This window comes from Chelonia mydas, chromosome 12 (assembly GCF_015237465.2).
Source record: "Chelonia mydas isolate rCheMyd1 chromosome 12, rCheMyd1.pri.v2, whole genome shotgun sequence".
Lineage (NCBI taxonomy): Eukaryota > Metazoa > Chordata > Testudines > Cheloniidae > Chelonia > Chelonia mydas.
In genome coordinates this window covers 21,084,099-21,100,878 of record NC_051252.2, presented here as the reverse complement: position 1 = coordinate 21,100,878, position 16,780 = coordinate 21,084,099, and positions in this window count along the sequence as shown.

Here is a 16,780-nt window from a genome sequence, read left to right as displayed (position 1 = left end):
CAAGACAATTTGAAAACTCTAGATTATGGTCCATCATGTAACTCATGTTAGTATTATTCTCTTGGGACATCTTGCGCAGAGAAACAGATGCCAATAGATAACCCAAACTTTTCCTGGTCTTTCACTATTGTTTATGGAAAAGAAATAGGTAAATCTTTATAAAGAGAAATTACTCAAATCTCACTGAAGTTATGTTTCCTTATGTTTTCTATCTTCTCTTGTGTAATATATTTGAGGTTCTGTTGTTTGAACTGTATGGGGTGAAAAAGACTGTAGCTAATGTGTACATAAACTATCTGCAGGATTTATTGTATATGGGAAGAAGAGTAAGAACCATATATGTGTATAATTTTTACTAGAAAAGATGTATTGGGCTGGTGGTAGCAGTAAGATGAGGGGAAATCTTGAAATTCTTCATAGTATTATATGAAAATTGTCAAAGTGTTGGGATACCCTAATCATCCACAAGCCAGCTGAAAATAATGTGTATTCATACTAGAATTTTTCAGTATCCTTGGACAGTAGCTTAGCTTTTGTTTTAAGTTATAATGTTTCACAAAATACTGTTTACTTTATCTTGTCAAAGAATGTAGTAATAAAAAGAATAGTAAATGTATCTTTTTTTTAAAATCAGTAAGACTGTGTATATTGGTTATCACTAGAGACAAGACTTGGGTTTTTTTCCCTTTGAAGGAACTGAAATGTCTGATAGTTACTTTTGATGAAAATTCTAGGAACATAAGGCACTATTTACGCATACCTCCTTGTTATTGAGCGTGTGATATTTCCTAACAATTATATCTTACACTCTGTGATTAGGATATGGGTGAAGTAGGATTGTGCATATGACAAAAATAAGAATACATATGAAATATGTTCCATTGTTCTTAAAACCTAGTAAACTTCCACTCCATGTTGGAATCAATACATATAATGAATTTTCAACTGCCAGTGATTAGTTCTTTATTTAAATGATCTAAAAATAGAATTGTGATAAACTAATGTTTATAAAATCATAACTATATGTTGGCCCTTTGTTCCTACCAAGTTATATATATCTCTGTATTCATATAAGGAAGTAATTTGCAGCATTTTTTCCTCCTGTGTTTGAGAACATCTAACATCTGACCAATTTGTATCTCCCAACTGAATGGAGGGGGGGTCCTCCATTGAAGCTGGAAATTAGTGTTGATTCAAAATGACTGTAGAATAATATTCAGTACTATGTTATTATTTGACATATAAACTGACTAGCAAAACCAGGACAAAATCAGTGCTTCTATTGTATTAAACTATTTATAATATGAATTATGGAGCTAAGTCACCCTCTCCTGCAGTACAACCAGAGGAAGGGGAAGGAGGTCACAGGGAGGAAATGTCTATGTCCCTCTCATAGCTTCTCCCTAGTCACTCCATTGGGATGGGAGAAGAAGCGGATGGGCTCCCATGAAGAACTGTCTGTTTTGGGCCCACCCCAAAATGGAGGATCTCTAGCCCCAGGAAGCCCTCTACCTCCACAGTAGCTCTGTGCCCTGGCAACTCTAGCTCCACCCCCTGGCAGTGTTATCTTGGCTGTGGCTACTCAGGTGGACCCTACACTAAAGGGTCCTGCACACTGTAGAGGAAGCTTTGCTGGAGCTGTATTACCTTTCAGGAGAATCTCTGTTGGGCTGGAGAAGTTGGGGGTAGGAGACAAAATGCGTCCCCACTCCATTATGCCTCCACTCTCCTCCTAACCCACCCTGTTCCAACTCACCCAGTGTACACATCCATGAACCAACAGAGAACACTCCACAGGGCGAGGGAAAGGGAAGGATGGTGGTTCCGAGATGACAGAATTCATTCCACGCAGGGTAGAGGAGGACACAGAGTGGTTAAAGTACACTGAAACAGGAGAGAAAACTTAGCACCAGCTAAGGAGGAGAGAATGCTGTGGCTCACACAAGCCAGAGAAAGGAAAGGGATCTTTCCTTTGCTTTTACAAGAGGTGGAGAGTTCTTACCCCTTGACCCCTTAACCCCTGGACACATACACACACACACATAGAGGATTTCCCCAAAGTTCTTAACTATGGACTCAAACCTACTATTTACACTAATGACTCTTATTCACACATGAAGCTGCCATTGATTTAAATGGGATTATCTGTGTGTGTAAGTATTGAAAGGATTTTTTTTCCCCCTTGCTGTTCCAGTTACATAGGTAGGAACAGTTTCACTGGATTTTTCCTAAATTCTGTATTTAAAGAGAAATAAACCTATTTGACAATTAGGATTTATTTAAAATCAATTATCCCTTAAGCTTGTGCAAATAATTTTTGAAGTTAAATGACTATAACAAAAATATCTGACAATGACAAAGATGAAAACTAGACAGTGAGCTACATAATGACAGCTACAATCGCTTGCTGTAGAGACAACAGAGCAACATTTTTCCTCCTGAGGAAACAGTGAACAAACTTTTTGATGCATAACTGCATTAGTAATACGTTCTGGAAAATACGTCCATTTGGTGATGCTTAATGCCTTCACCTACTTTCAGTGGAGTCTGAGACAGTGAAATCTGTATTTTAAGATTTAATAGAACCTGAAATGACTGAATTTTTTAGTGATGTAACTGTACAAATTGGTGTGATGCATTAGTATAATTGCTAAGTGACCAGCATATCTCAAAACAGGCTTGCAACAATCATCTTATTAGCTCTGTAAATACCAGTGGTTTGTGCCACCTGACTGCAGACAGAGAGACTGATGCTAATGTATGATTTCCCACCCTTGACTGTTTTTAACAAAGATGGCAGCTGAAGAGATTATTTTTCACTTATATTTGCTTCAATATTTCATTACAACTAAAAATAGTTATTTTCTAGCATTAATTATACCATTATATCATGCACATATTTGAAATTCAGACCAACAATGCTAATACAATATTAGAGTCAAACAACTGAGTTTTCAGGGACAGTCCTGCTCCCATGGAAATCTATGGCTTCTGTGGGAATAGGATATGGCTCTCAGTAAAAGCTACAGTTGATTTTACAGCCCTAATTCTGCCCCTCGTGCATATGTGTTGTGTTACTATATGAATCTATAAACCTATATGAATACTACTATACATATATAAATATATTACAATAATTCTTCTACAACATTAAGTATATGGGTATCTATGCCCATAAAAATTACATAATTAATGACAGTATTATAATGCATTTTAACAAGGGAACAAACTTTCCCAGCTCCTGTACTGAACTGTGAAACCTTAATACTTCATTAACAAAGCAGCAGCAGAAAAGGGGGGAAAAAAAGGAAGAATAAAAAGCAAAATAAGTCCTAGCTCCATACTTAGCATCTATAAACCAACAAAAAGAAGTTGGTACCTGCAAACAAACAGGCTTTAGTCAATTGAAAGACACGTAAGAGACTAATTCTGGATTCAGTATACCACCTGAGTGAGTGGGTTGTTCACAAAGGCTTTCAAAATAAGGCTTATGTGATACACAGATCTTCTGCTGACTTTATGCCCAGTGGTGCATTTTAGCCATAAAGAACTAGATCACAAAGGCTGTAAATCTAAAATTTTTGTTAAAGGTACCTGAAATAAGATAACCACCATAATAACATTTACTGAGTAACTCCCACTTCTCCAAATAATTCTGCTAAGTCAGTTTTGACACAAGGCTCATGTTCAGTGACCATGCAAGAAATGCTCTTAATTTTTTTTAAAATCATATCTATATGGTTAATGGTTATAAAAAGATGGAGCATTGCTAAAAACAAAGGAACAAGCAAAAGAAAAAACATTTGAAAAAATAGACAATACTGCTTTTTCCCTGCAAAAGTACTTCCATCTTGTTCCTGGCTTATGTTTAAATGAAAAGAACAGGTCAGGGATAACACAAAGTAATTTAAAGGACTTACACTGCAAGACGTAGCATTGCCCACAGCTACACCTTGCAATCACCTAGTTCATATTTTAGGTCCTGACATGAGAGTTCATAGTATTTTACAATTCTATGTTCCATGTCAGTGGCTCACTGTGGAGTTGAATATCAGTCCTATTTAAATCGGCAAGAAAATAGCTGCAGGTGACATAACCTTTCATGTAGTACCACTGTGTACATATACAAATAATTGAGGCTCTTGACCCTGTCTACGCACATACAACTGTAAGTACAAACTTGACATTTTGATACTGCTTGTAGCCTTTCCCGTTGTTATTTTCTGTTTCAATAATCCATTGCAGGTAGAAAAATGAAAGAAGGAAGCATGAATGATTAATGTTGTCAAGCTAAAATAATGTATTTAGAAAAATCTATAAATCTGTTATTTGTGGCATTTTAAAACTGAACACGACACTGTTTGGTGCCATTCAGCCTATTTTACAGCAGATAAATGTAAACGTTATTCAGCAACAATTGCTACATAACCCTTTGAACACCAGGTTTGACAGAAAAAGCCAAAGCAGCAGCAAACTTTCAGGCACAAAAGAATATTAAGCTTAGATTGAATATTCATAGGTGGTTATTAATATTTATTGTATGTATACACAGGAGGCAAATGCAACGTGAATAAGTTTTAATCCACTCCTTTTGCCCACCCTTTCTGCCTTAACCTCACTGACCACGTCTGCAAACCATCTTGAATGTGAACTGCTATCTTATGTAATATTTTTCTGAATAACACAGACAGTAAGCTCTTTGGACAGGGCTTCTTATACATATTTAGTAAAATGCTATATATAATCTACCACTCTGCAAAGATCAATAATCATAACTTTTAGAGGGAAAATGGCTCATTAGCCTCTAACTTTTTTTATGCACATTCAGTGGTTACCATTTACTAAGAATGGTACCTGAATAGATAATAAATATGATCTCAGATACCACAGATTATAAATTGTTAGCAAACACCGTTTGTTGTTGTTGTTTTTAAAATGGTGACCACAGGATACACGGGTGCTTCAGAAATACCAAGTTTGACAGCCCTCCCCGTGGACACCTCGAGGCAGCAGGCTGCCTTTCACATTAGTCTAATTTTTATTTTATCATAGCAGCAGGATTTAAATTCCTAGAGGGTCTCATTCAAAGCCCATTGATGGCAATGGGAGTCTTTCCAATGACTTTAATGAGCTGTGGATCAGGTCTGCACTCAGAATCAGTGTGCAGTTTCTTGTGAATGTCTATTCCTGCATGCGTGTGAAAGTAACTAATAGTGCAGCACCTATCTGAAGAATAGTGCAGCACATGTCTTTAGAAGGATATTGCATTTGATAAGAACAGTATTATTAGTGCTAGAGTACTAAAATACTAGAATTATGCCAGTGCCATAGGCAGCACTGTCACAGTTTTCCTTTCCCCATGAAAATTACAGAGTCAGGCAATCAATGAAAACATTAGTATATAAATCAGATATTCTCTTTTAAAGCACTAAGGGGCCTTTCATGCTAACAAGACGCTTTCTTGCTATGTCAACAAGCCTGTACAACAAAGCCATATCTATCTGCTAAAACTGTCTTGAAGATGTTACATTTGTCAGGTGCTTTAGCAAGTCATTTAAAATTAAATTTAATTAAACAAAGGTGATATTAGCCCAATTGTTTCACTTCATAAATCTATAAACCCCAAACTGTGCAGCTCAAGTTTCAGCGGATGAGCAAATGAGTAATGCATGTAAATGATCATGGTTGTTTGCAGAGTCAAAAAAAAAATTAGAACCAGTTCTATAGTTTGTAGCAAATTTCACCTGAAATCACAGCCGCTGAACTGCTCTAGATCGCTGCTGATTGCTAGATATCCACACCACTCTAAAAGTGCAACTTCACAATTTTAAGAGAAAACTTAATTTAATCAGTTACATTACATTTTGACAACATTGTTTGCTTACAATATTTTCAATCTCCCTTTATATCCCCAGGGTGACGAGATCTCAGGCACACACTTCTCAGAGTAGCAGCCGTGTTAGTCTGTATCCGCAAAAAGAAAAGGAGTACTTGTATCACCTTAGAGTCTCTAAGGTTAGTCTCTAAGGTGCCACAAGTACTCCTTTCCTCAGGCACACACTGTAATTTTGAAAATTTTTCTCTGCTTTACAGTTAAGATAATACATTTTATTTCACCTATGTAAAGAACTACTCTGCTGGTACCAAGAAAGATGGTGATTGCTCTGTGGTATAGAGAAACAGTAGTGTAAGTCATTTCCTCAGTTCAGGAGCCTGAAGGAATGACCATCACTGGATGACTTAAGTCATGCTGAAGTCAGTGGTCTTACCCAAACCATGACACCAACAACAACTGACAGGAAGCAAATGTCTTTGAAGTCCAAAGTGAAACAATTCTGCAGCAACAAAATATATTAAAACAAAAGTTTAGTTACTACTTTTTTAATTTAAGGCAAACAGGATTATTAGCAGGACAAATTATTTTCGTACATACATAAGTGTAAGTTTATGTGTTCTTTTTTTTTTTTTTTTACTTTAGCTTGATTTTTTTTAAATCAAAGCATGTTCCTTCAGAAAACATACTCATAATTACTTATGTCAGTTTCACTGCCTTTAGTTTGAAAAGCAACATCATCTGTGCGCCTTGGGACAGACATAGGACAGGTTGTTATTTATATTGCTGTTAGCATGTTCATCTGTTATTTAGCTTCAGCTACCCCAGGACAGCAGGTGAAACCCAGAATAATAACTGTGCCATATATAAAAATGCAAGACACAAAGGCAAACAGATCCTAATCCAGTTTGTACTTATACTCTGTTAGCATACCCCTGAAATATAGAAATTTGCTTAAAGATGCTCACTTCATGCAGCCAATAGGGTTTAATAATTTAAAATTAACTAAACTCTTTCAGTACAAAATGTAATGGCTCTGTCAACCAAAGTGCAGAATGCTAATTTAGGATTTTAAATAATAATTCTGAATAAATGGAAATGCCATTAAAGAAAGGTTTTTTTTTTATTTTAAGTGCATAAAGGGACACCTTGAATTAATATGAGCCATTAAAGATACTCCTGGAGCAAGCAAAGACTTACAAATGTCAAAAACTTGAGTGAGCTAGAAAGAATTTAGCTCACCATTGACATATTCTGTGCCATAAACACTAAAATGTTCTTACTGAAAATCCTGTAAAAATCATATATATTTTGCAAGTCATATAGTTACTAGGGGGATACTATATTGCTCATTTCCTAATTTTTTGAAAGCAAAGCCCCACTTCAGGAAAGTGAAAACAAACAAACCACTTTTACAGCCCCTCCATGTGTTATTAAAGGTCCACACATCTTAATGAATATACCTACTCACCTACCCATGAGTCCTTCATGCCCCATTCCCCACATGCTCACACATTTTTGGAACATTGGCATGAATCTTCATAACAAGATACTCTCCTGTTTCATATTCTTTGATGAGCACTGATATTATCAGGGGAGCTTCCAATGACCACTATAAGTTGACTAACTTTTTGCATAACAATGGATTCGTTCTGACCTTTTTTGAGAATCTTTAACACCTCCATTGTTGCTTGCAGCAGTACTTTGAAATGTGGCAGGGAAAAAGCCCTGGAGCTAGAGAAGTGACTTTTCTTTGTCCCATGAAATGCATTCAGATTTTTTTGAGGTATAAAATAAATATATAAAGATATAAATAAAAGATATAGATTTCTAATAAAAATGGCCTTTTCTCTTCTCTTCCTTGTGTGCATCAGGAAAATTTTGCTGCCAAAATAATAACTCAACATGAACATCGAAAAGGCCAGGCTCTAGAGTGACTATCTTTTCAAAAGGCAAAAGTGGGACACATGCAAGAGCCCTGCACCCTCCGTGGCCCCACCCCCGCTCCTTCTCTTCCCCTGAGGCCACACGTCCTGGCCGGGCTGGAAGCCAGAGCCGAGCCATGGTAAGAGCCACCCAGGGAACCTGGGCTGCTGTGGGGAGCCCCAGACCCTCTACCTGCCCTGGGTGGGGTACCCAAGAGCAGCCCCTGGTCAGTGTCCCTGCCCCTTGCCACCCAGAGCAGGTGGAGGGTCCAGGACATCATGGCTCCCCACAGTGGCCTGGGCTCCCTGGGTAGCTGTTACCATGGCCTGGCTCTGGCTTCCAGCCTGGGCAGGGGGTAGGGGGAAGAGGAGAAGAAGGGGCATGGCCTCATGGCAAGGAAGGTGGGGCCTAAGGCCCACCTTAGTCCCTGCCAGTGGGAAGAAGCTGGCACCGCCCATGACCCTCGGCAGGCGTGGAGCGGTGCCGCAAGGAAACTGGCACAAATGCTGTCCTGGAGTCATTCAGCCCAGAACTGGGACTTGAACTCTGCATTTCGGGACTGTCCCAACCAATTTGGGATAGGTGGTCACCCTACCAGGCCTACACCACTGCCAAAGCAGCAGCAGATGACGACACTGGAGAGCTGCTGGAATTCCACTCCAAAGACTCCCTAGACTCAGCAGCCCCTTCCACTGCCCCATGGAAAACAGCCTACTCCAGGTTGCGGCCCGCTAATGTAATTCGTTTTGCAGTTCAAGTGATAGAACTTTGTGATGCAGTGCGGAGGGTTTACACCCTGCTCTTGTTTCAGAGTAGCAGCCGTGTTAGTCTGTATTCGCAAAAAGAAAAGGAGTACCTGTGGCACCTTAGAGACTATCCAATGGTGCATGATGGGGGAGTTGTTACAGCTGTATGTAAAAAAAAAAGGAAATTATACATAAAAATGCATTAAAATTATTTAGATTACAACATCTAGCATTCAAATTTATATATATAAACCTCAGAATAGAGGTAATCTATGTAATTTTAATTCTGCCTCCCTGTGCAGACGCATTACGATTAGAGCTGTGTGAATAACTGATTTTTTCCAGTTCACTGGGAGTTCTGAAAATTTAAAATTCAGTTTGGGTTGAATTTTCAGCAAACCAAAAAAAGGACTAGAACGTGGGTGCTGCCTCTCCCATGATGGCCCTAATTACCAGGCTACAGAGTCATTCTCTCTCTTCTCCAATAACTATTCAAGCAATTTATACGAGGTGGAACAACTTCAGCAGGCTACCTAGCTTCAACAGCCAATATCCTGGAGGTTAGGCCACTTCCCTGGGAGGGAGGAGGCTTGAGTTCAAGTCCTTGTTCCAGAGTGGGGATACGAATCTGGATGTCCTTCATCCCAGGTGAGTACCCTGGCTATTGGATATAAAAGGGAGGGGGCGCCCCGATGATGTCTCTTTTGTAAATGGCATCTAAATCCCCTTGTGAATCTAGCTCCAAAAAGTCAAAATGTTTCATTGGTCCAATGTTGAAACAATTCATTTCACCATTTCCATATTTTTTTCTCTTTTTTTAAGACCAAAACAATTTGCCAAAATCAACATGAATTTGCAAAAATGTTTCCGTCAACCCGAATTTGCATTTTTTGGTGAAAAAAAGTTTTGGCCAAAAAATGTCACCCAGCTATAATTAGGATACCATCTTTAATGACATGATCACATGATAATATCTCTACAAGACTGTGCCTCATTCAGCGACAGGATGGGGCACATCTTTTAAATGAAAGCTGTGATTCTAGAGAACAACTGGCAGGTCTGTCCACACCATTACCTCTCCTGGCCAGTCTTTCATGGCACTGCACATTTTGGGGGGAAAATGTCCAAGTCTAAAAATAATAATCAAAATGCTCAGTTTTTAATTTCAAAACAAGAGGCCAGATCGTGGCATTAATATTTAGGCAGAACTACTTGTTGATTACAGTGGAGACTTCTGCTCAAAAGTGGATGGCATAATACAGACCAAGAACTACACTCTGAATGGATTAGCATCAGTTTGACAGCAGCATTCAGGCAGCTTTTCTCGTGTTTTTATACAAACTAAGTTTGAGTTGCAGCCAGTCGTGATTTAAAATAGAGAAAACATAGAACCTAAGAACTAAAATCTAATAACAAAAAAACGACAAAACTGGGCAATTAAATGAACACAAAACTTAGACTGATATTTCTACATGTTCTTTTCTCACAGTTACTATTTTATTATAACTGGTTTGTGATAATCTATTCAACAAATGTGTTCATGTATTGTCCAGGAAGGACAATTTTGGTGGCCTCCTCTTCCTCCCCCCTGATTTGGTCTAACTGCAAAGGCATCAATCACCCTTTTCAAAGTGGACCAATATCTGTGCTCCATAATTGTCATTAGCATAGCTGGGAAAAGACGGAAAACAAACCAGGCAGGCTGCAAATGTCCCTGTTTCTGTTTATTATCATACATATCCTACCTAGACCCTGATCCTGCAGCTGACAACATGCTGCACCTGAGCAGAGCCCCTGTAACTTCAGTGGTGTGAGTGCAGCATCCCCTCCTCCCCTGCCCACACTCTCAATTGCAGAATCAGGGCCTAATGGCAGGCATGTTGTCTGAAACAACAACGTAAGAAAACCGGGAAAAGTACATTCATCCAATCTGGGAACAGAAACAGAGCCTATAAACTATGCATACATTTATAGGGAATGTTTCTGAAAATCAAGCTAATATCTTATTATTCCAAACCCATATTCTCTGTAGGTTTCTCCTTCAAGCTTCCATCCTCATAAGGCTTTGAAATAGTAGCCACTAGAGCTCCTGGATATAGGAGTTCCTGGATACTGATCCCTCCCATATAATAGGAAAACCTTTTGTAACTTTTATTCATTTCATGTAAGAGGAGCCAGAAAATAAAGATTGTTTTCCCACGAGCATCCCTAGGCGTCACACCTCTACTATTAGGCACCTTCCGTACTGGTGTGTGGCAACACCAGGTGCAGTGGAGTTTAAGGCAGAAAGATGTAGGTCATCAGGAGAGCAACTGCAGAATCAAACTATGTTGAGTCAGTTCTACATTTTGCCTTGAAACCAAATTGTTCCTGACCCCTATATTCAGAAAGAGACTGCTTCTTTATTGATTGAGGAGATGTAAACTGTGCCATGCACAAAAAATTCAGATATGGTAGTTATCTTATACATTCAAAAAGGAAGGAAGAATCCACAAGATGTCTACGGCAAATTTAATTTGAAAATCCAAGCCCACAGTCCTCCACAGCCTGCTAAGATGTTTTTATTCTGCTGGACTGAGTGACAGCATGAAACTAATGCACCCATCTGGCCACATAAAAATCTGAAGATACACCCATATAAGGGGGAAAAAATATGAATAGGCCTGTGATGTGTAAATTCTTATTGAACTCTAAAATCATAATAGAAATGGCTTATCTGAAGCACCATGATCAGGAGATGCAGAGACTCAGTAATAATGAGAGGCTTCTAATACTGTCAGAAGGGACAAGGTAGGTATAGTTGAAGGGGTAAAGAATACTGAGCAGGTGACTATTTTACTTTTTAATTAAAGATATATATCAAATGTAGATATGGAGTGAATCACACCCTGGATCAAAACACCCTTGAACTCTGAAGAAGTTTGAATCCAGGTCTGAACTGTACAGCTTTGACCCATCTCCAAAAGAAATAAATAAGCAGCAACTCAAGCATTCAGAGATGCACAGACACTTAACTACTTCTCAAATCTACTATCTCCACACTCATCAAAATGAACTGGGAAGATGATAATAATAATAATTCATAATAAGTAAGTGAGAGAGGCAGAATGGGATTTTTACCCCATGATTTTAGGTAAAAACTTTCAGCAGCTCAAACATGTCTAGTAAGGAGATATCTAATTATGGGTATATAACAAATCTGAAAGGACCCTTTAGGATGACTACAGTTATCACATTTACTACAGTATTCTTTTCACACCAGTTTGTGCATTCACTTATGTGTTCTGTTGCTGTGTGCAGTTTCAAACCTACTCCTGTATCTTTGTTATTTCCCAGGAGCTTTTTTCCCTTCATGTTTTTAAGCAATTGCTGGGTATTCTTAGGATTATATTGGTTGTGACTTAATAATCTTGCTATAAACTCACTTCTCTCTGTATGTTCAATTCTTCAACTCAGACAACGTGTCTCATGTTACTGCAGCACTAGGACCAGATTAACTGAGGAGCAGCTTGAAGAGCGAGGTGACAGACAACAATTCTCAGGACTGTTTTATGTTTGGACGGTTTGTTTAAATGATGTGCGCTCAAGAATCATGAAGAATCTATTTGTACTTTCCCAATAAAATGAGTAACAAGGCCAAAACATGGAGAAAAACAAGCAACAGATTCTATAGCACACTTCCAAAAACTTTAGAACTGAACACTTTTCTCTAGCACTTCTCAAGAGCTGCAATTCTGCAGTCTCCAGACTAATTAAACACAATTCAAACTTCTGAGTGTAGTGGATGCAATGACTACTCCTGGTTCCAGTTATAATCCCCATTCTGACTCCATTTAGTATTTGTGAAATACTCATACCTAATTCCACTCACACCAGACAACATTGTATCATCTTTTGCCTCTACCCACGCACTTCTAGCCGAGAAGAATGCAGTAGCCACCTGGAGTTCTAATCAACCCATGGATAGGACTCAGATTAACAACCTTCTAGAATCTAAGGCCTTGCAGGGGAATTCAGTCATTATTATAGCTGCCCTTCCACTGTGTTCCCTCTTGTGCTGCAACATGGAGGCTCTATTGTGTCATTATTTGGATCAATGGACCTTTTTCTTTGTCTCTCTGATGGCCCTCCAGAATGGTACTGCCAATAATGTGCTTTGACCCTTTCAAACTAGGGTGATCAGACAGCAAAGTGTGAAAAATCGGGACGGGGTGGGGTGTAATAGGAGCCTATATAAGAAAAAGACCCAAAAATTAGGACTGTCCCTACAAAATCAGGACATCTGGTCACCCTATTTCAAACTTCCTTCCCATTCGGAGCTGGGGAGGAAGACTAAGGAAGCAGATCATCATTCCCAATGAATTTGTTACTTCCTAGACTTAGCCACTTGGAAAGGGGTGGGATGGAATATCCAGTGAAGCAGTCCATAAGAGCCAATGATATTCAGATAGCAGTAGGGGTCTCCACAGCTGCAGGAAGGTGAAACTCATCTGAAATAGGCCATCCTAACAACATGAAGGACCCATCATAAAAATGTTGCCTCCTTGTAAAACTGGCTAACATTATAAATGTAGCCTCACTCTACCTCTACCAAGATTTTAATAAATAATTGATGACAGACAAAGCTCTACCACAATTATTGTTAGTAGTAGTACGCAAGCAAAACGTTGACTGAGATGAACATTGATGAATGAAATAGTTTTTAAGGCTCATCTTCATTTCATGTCAAGTACATGCCATTCAAGGCTCCGTTACACACACACAATCAGAGTCAGATCTTGGGTCCCTAATATTATGTGCAGCCCATATACAATCACAATGAAATTTTTGTTTGATCATACTTTACTCATTGACTTCTGCACAGCATCTGGGGGAGAAACGAAGACTACTCTAGTAGCTTTGCAACGGACTCATATTAAGAATGTTATGTTGCTATATATCCACTCTGAATGGATAATATGAAACTTATGCAATATTTACTAACTGTGATGCATAAACAACAAATCAGCTCTTTTCCATTAAATATTTTGGTAAAAGATATTTTTAATAAAATAGTGCAGCTTGCAATTTAATTACAACAAGTGATTAAAACTTGGAGGATAATCATTTTTGGCAAAAAGTCAGTTTTTGTTAAAATTTTAAGATAGAAAAAAGATGCAATTTATGACCATAATACTGTTAGTAATTAAGATAAATGCATCAATTATTAAAGATGCAAACATGTCAAGCAAGCATAACTAATTATTTGAGCATGTTAACAGTTGTTTAATGTTAACAAGCAGTGAATTATTAAAGACCCCATGTGTCACATTTTGGACTGCATAAAATATAATGTTTGGAAAGGTTTATGATTTTTAGGTTTTGCTTAGTTCTCTTCAGTCAGATAAGCAATAAAGATAACTTGCATTTAAACTGTATTTCTAAAATAATTACCTGTAAACATATAATGAAATGTTATATTTTGCAGTTTATGAAGCCTTCACAATACAGTTAAAAATGACCAATGTGCTACATGCAGTAAAATAAATATGTGGGACATTTCAAACATTTTTTGTGTAAGTTCTTCATAAAAGAGAGATACAGTAGTAGAGAGGTTTAAACTATAAAAAGTAGTGACAAAACCAAGATGAAAGAATATGTTTTATGTGAGATGCTGTTTATACTGGTATCTAGCTATGTATATCAAATCATTTTTATATAACATTTAGATATAGACCTTCTAAATGACAGCATGCACTCAGATACCATAATCAAGGTGCCAATTAAGACACTTGCATAAATCACACTCACAGCAAAGATGAATAGCAGTAGCTTTTATTGTCAAATGGCAACCCTTTACCTTAGGCTTATTCCAGGAATCAGCGAATCACATCCACTTTGCATTACAAGTGAAGTGAGTTTGTTCATTCTCACCTAGTTCTTAATGCAGTTGTCCACAAAATGGGATTATTTGTGGCTGTGGCCTCTTTGAATCATTGCAAGGAACCATAAACTATCACGGCCTGAGAAATAAACTAGCCACAGAAAACTGTTGATGCCAGGAACAAAAGTACCCTACACTGTAATCTCCCCACATATTTCCATGCAAGAGTCCCCCAGTACAAGGGTCATTCTGGATCCTGGTGGCATGTGTGCGCATGCACAGTTAGCATGATCTTGTATCTCATGTACCCCAGCAACTGCCACACCCAGAGCGGTCATAGGTATCGAAACAAAAGTTTGGGCAGGCCATGAACCAATTAGGGCAAGCCTCGAGTCAGCCTCTGGATGGCACAAGCTCCACAACCTGGGAGGAATTGGGACATGTAAATTCACCAAAACATCCTATCAATGTTTTCATATTCTTCAGTCTTAGATTAGGAAAAGTCCAGACCTTAAAGTGCCACAGTGATACAAGTGAAAAATTAAATACATAACAAACAGGACAATTTTCCTAAATTTCATGTTGCCTTTCAGAATGGACATAGAAAACCTGAAAATATGCTTCTACCACTGCTATTTCTAGTACAATTGCATGGCCAAAACTTCACTTAAAAACAAAAACAAACGTAGGAAATTGACACAAATTTATAAAGAAACCACAGAGATAAAAGGCTGTTTTCAAATATAACTACATGGATATAAAAGAGAAATTATAGATTCCAGTAAAAAAGGTTTTAAAGTATTTACCTCATTTTCCTTACTTTCACTCCTTCATTTGAGATCACCATCAGATCACTCTTAGAGGTAGCACCAAAGTAGCTGCTACTTACGTTTTGCACTGCTGCCTATTAACACCTGCTTGTGAAACAGCAACATCTGATACTTGGAAAATACAAAGTAACTTAAATCTAGAGATGTTCAAACTTTCCATTAGGAAACCTGAAACTACACACAACATGGCTGGCTGTGGGCTCTCAGGCAGAAATTAAACTAAATGTATTTCAAGTGAAAGAGAGGTAGTTTGAGCCACATAAACTTTCAGTGAAAGAAGCAGCAAAATCTTTTGCAGTCTGTGACTAAGTGTGAGTTTTTTTAAAACTCTGCGCTAGGGAGTCCATTGTGAAACTCAAAGGAGAGGTCACCTGAATAGAGTCACACGATCCCAATCCGAGTCTCCAAGCACTTAGGGCCAGCTTTTTTAAGTTACTTAGGTGCCTAAGTCCCAAATTCCTTCATAAATCTGGCCCTTAGATACCAGTATAAACATCTATTAACATTATGGACAGACAGGCTGAGCCTATCTAACTGGAGGAGGCAGTCATAATGCTAATGGCAATCTGGTTCTCACAGAGAAGAGATACACTTACCTGAGCTCTGTAACTAGTTTTATAAAGTACAAGCCTTCTCTCACACAAAATTTAGATCTACATTTACACCCAGGGGATCACAAGGTTTGACTGGCTTGTGAGGCGGCCAGGGAAAGGACAAGGGAATGTTTGTTTCTTTTTTGTCTTTGGCAACACATTCAACATGAACTCATGATTATTTGTAAAGCTCTTTGAAATCCTTAGATGAAACATCCCAGGGACACAGAGCAAAGTTTATTTGTCATGGTCTGTTTTCTAATGAAAACAATCTGATATTCACCTCCCTCCCCCGCCCCAAATATCAGAAAGCTGCTGTACTGAAATAGAATTGGAGTTTATAAATCCCAGCCATCAAGGAAGCATAAGGGTCAAAGGCAGACACACCAGTGGAAAGACACCAATAACAGTTTTACAAAAAAGTTAGAAGAGCAGCACCTAAAGCCCATGGCATCACTGGAATTTCATAGTTTTTAGAGGACAAGAATGTCTGTTGCTGATAATTTACGGTTCTCAAACACACAAAAGAAGTTTGGGAGTGCAGATATACAAGGCTTGCTTCTTTTTAGTCTATCTTATTTAGTATTTTTCCCCCAATTTTTCTTCCAGCTTCTAGGTGACCTCCCTCCTGTGACAAGGTCTCCCCATTATGACAGTGAGCTCTGATGATAATGTAGGTAACATTCAGACTGAGACCAAGTGCTGCAGAAAGCTATATTTCACTTCTGACCTTCAGCTCCCCCTCCAGTGCAATGCACACATTATATTTCCTTTCACTCATGGCAAAACTAGTGAAACAATGCCAGGTGAAATAAGTGACATTTCTTTAGTTAGGCTCCAAAAATGAATACAATCTCTTTGCCAGTTTCGCTATCGGTGTGATTTTTTGCCACATAGCTCTCCTTAGGTCACATTAGATATTTGGATAAATACCTAATAGAGACAAGGAAATCTGGACAAGCTCTATCTAGGTTCACAGACATTTTAGA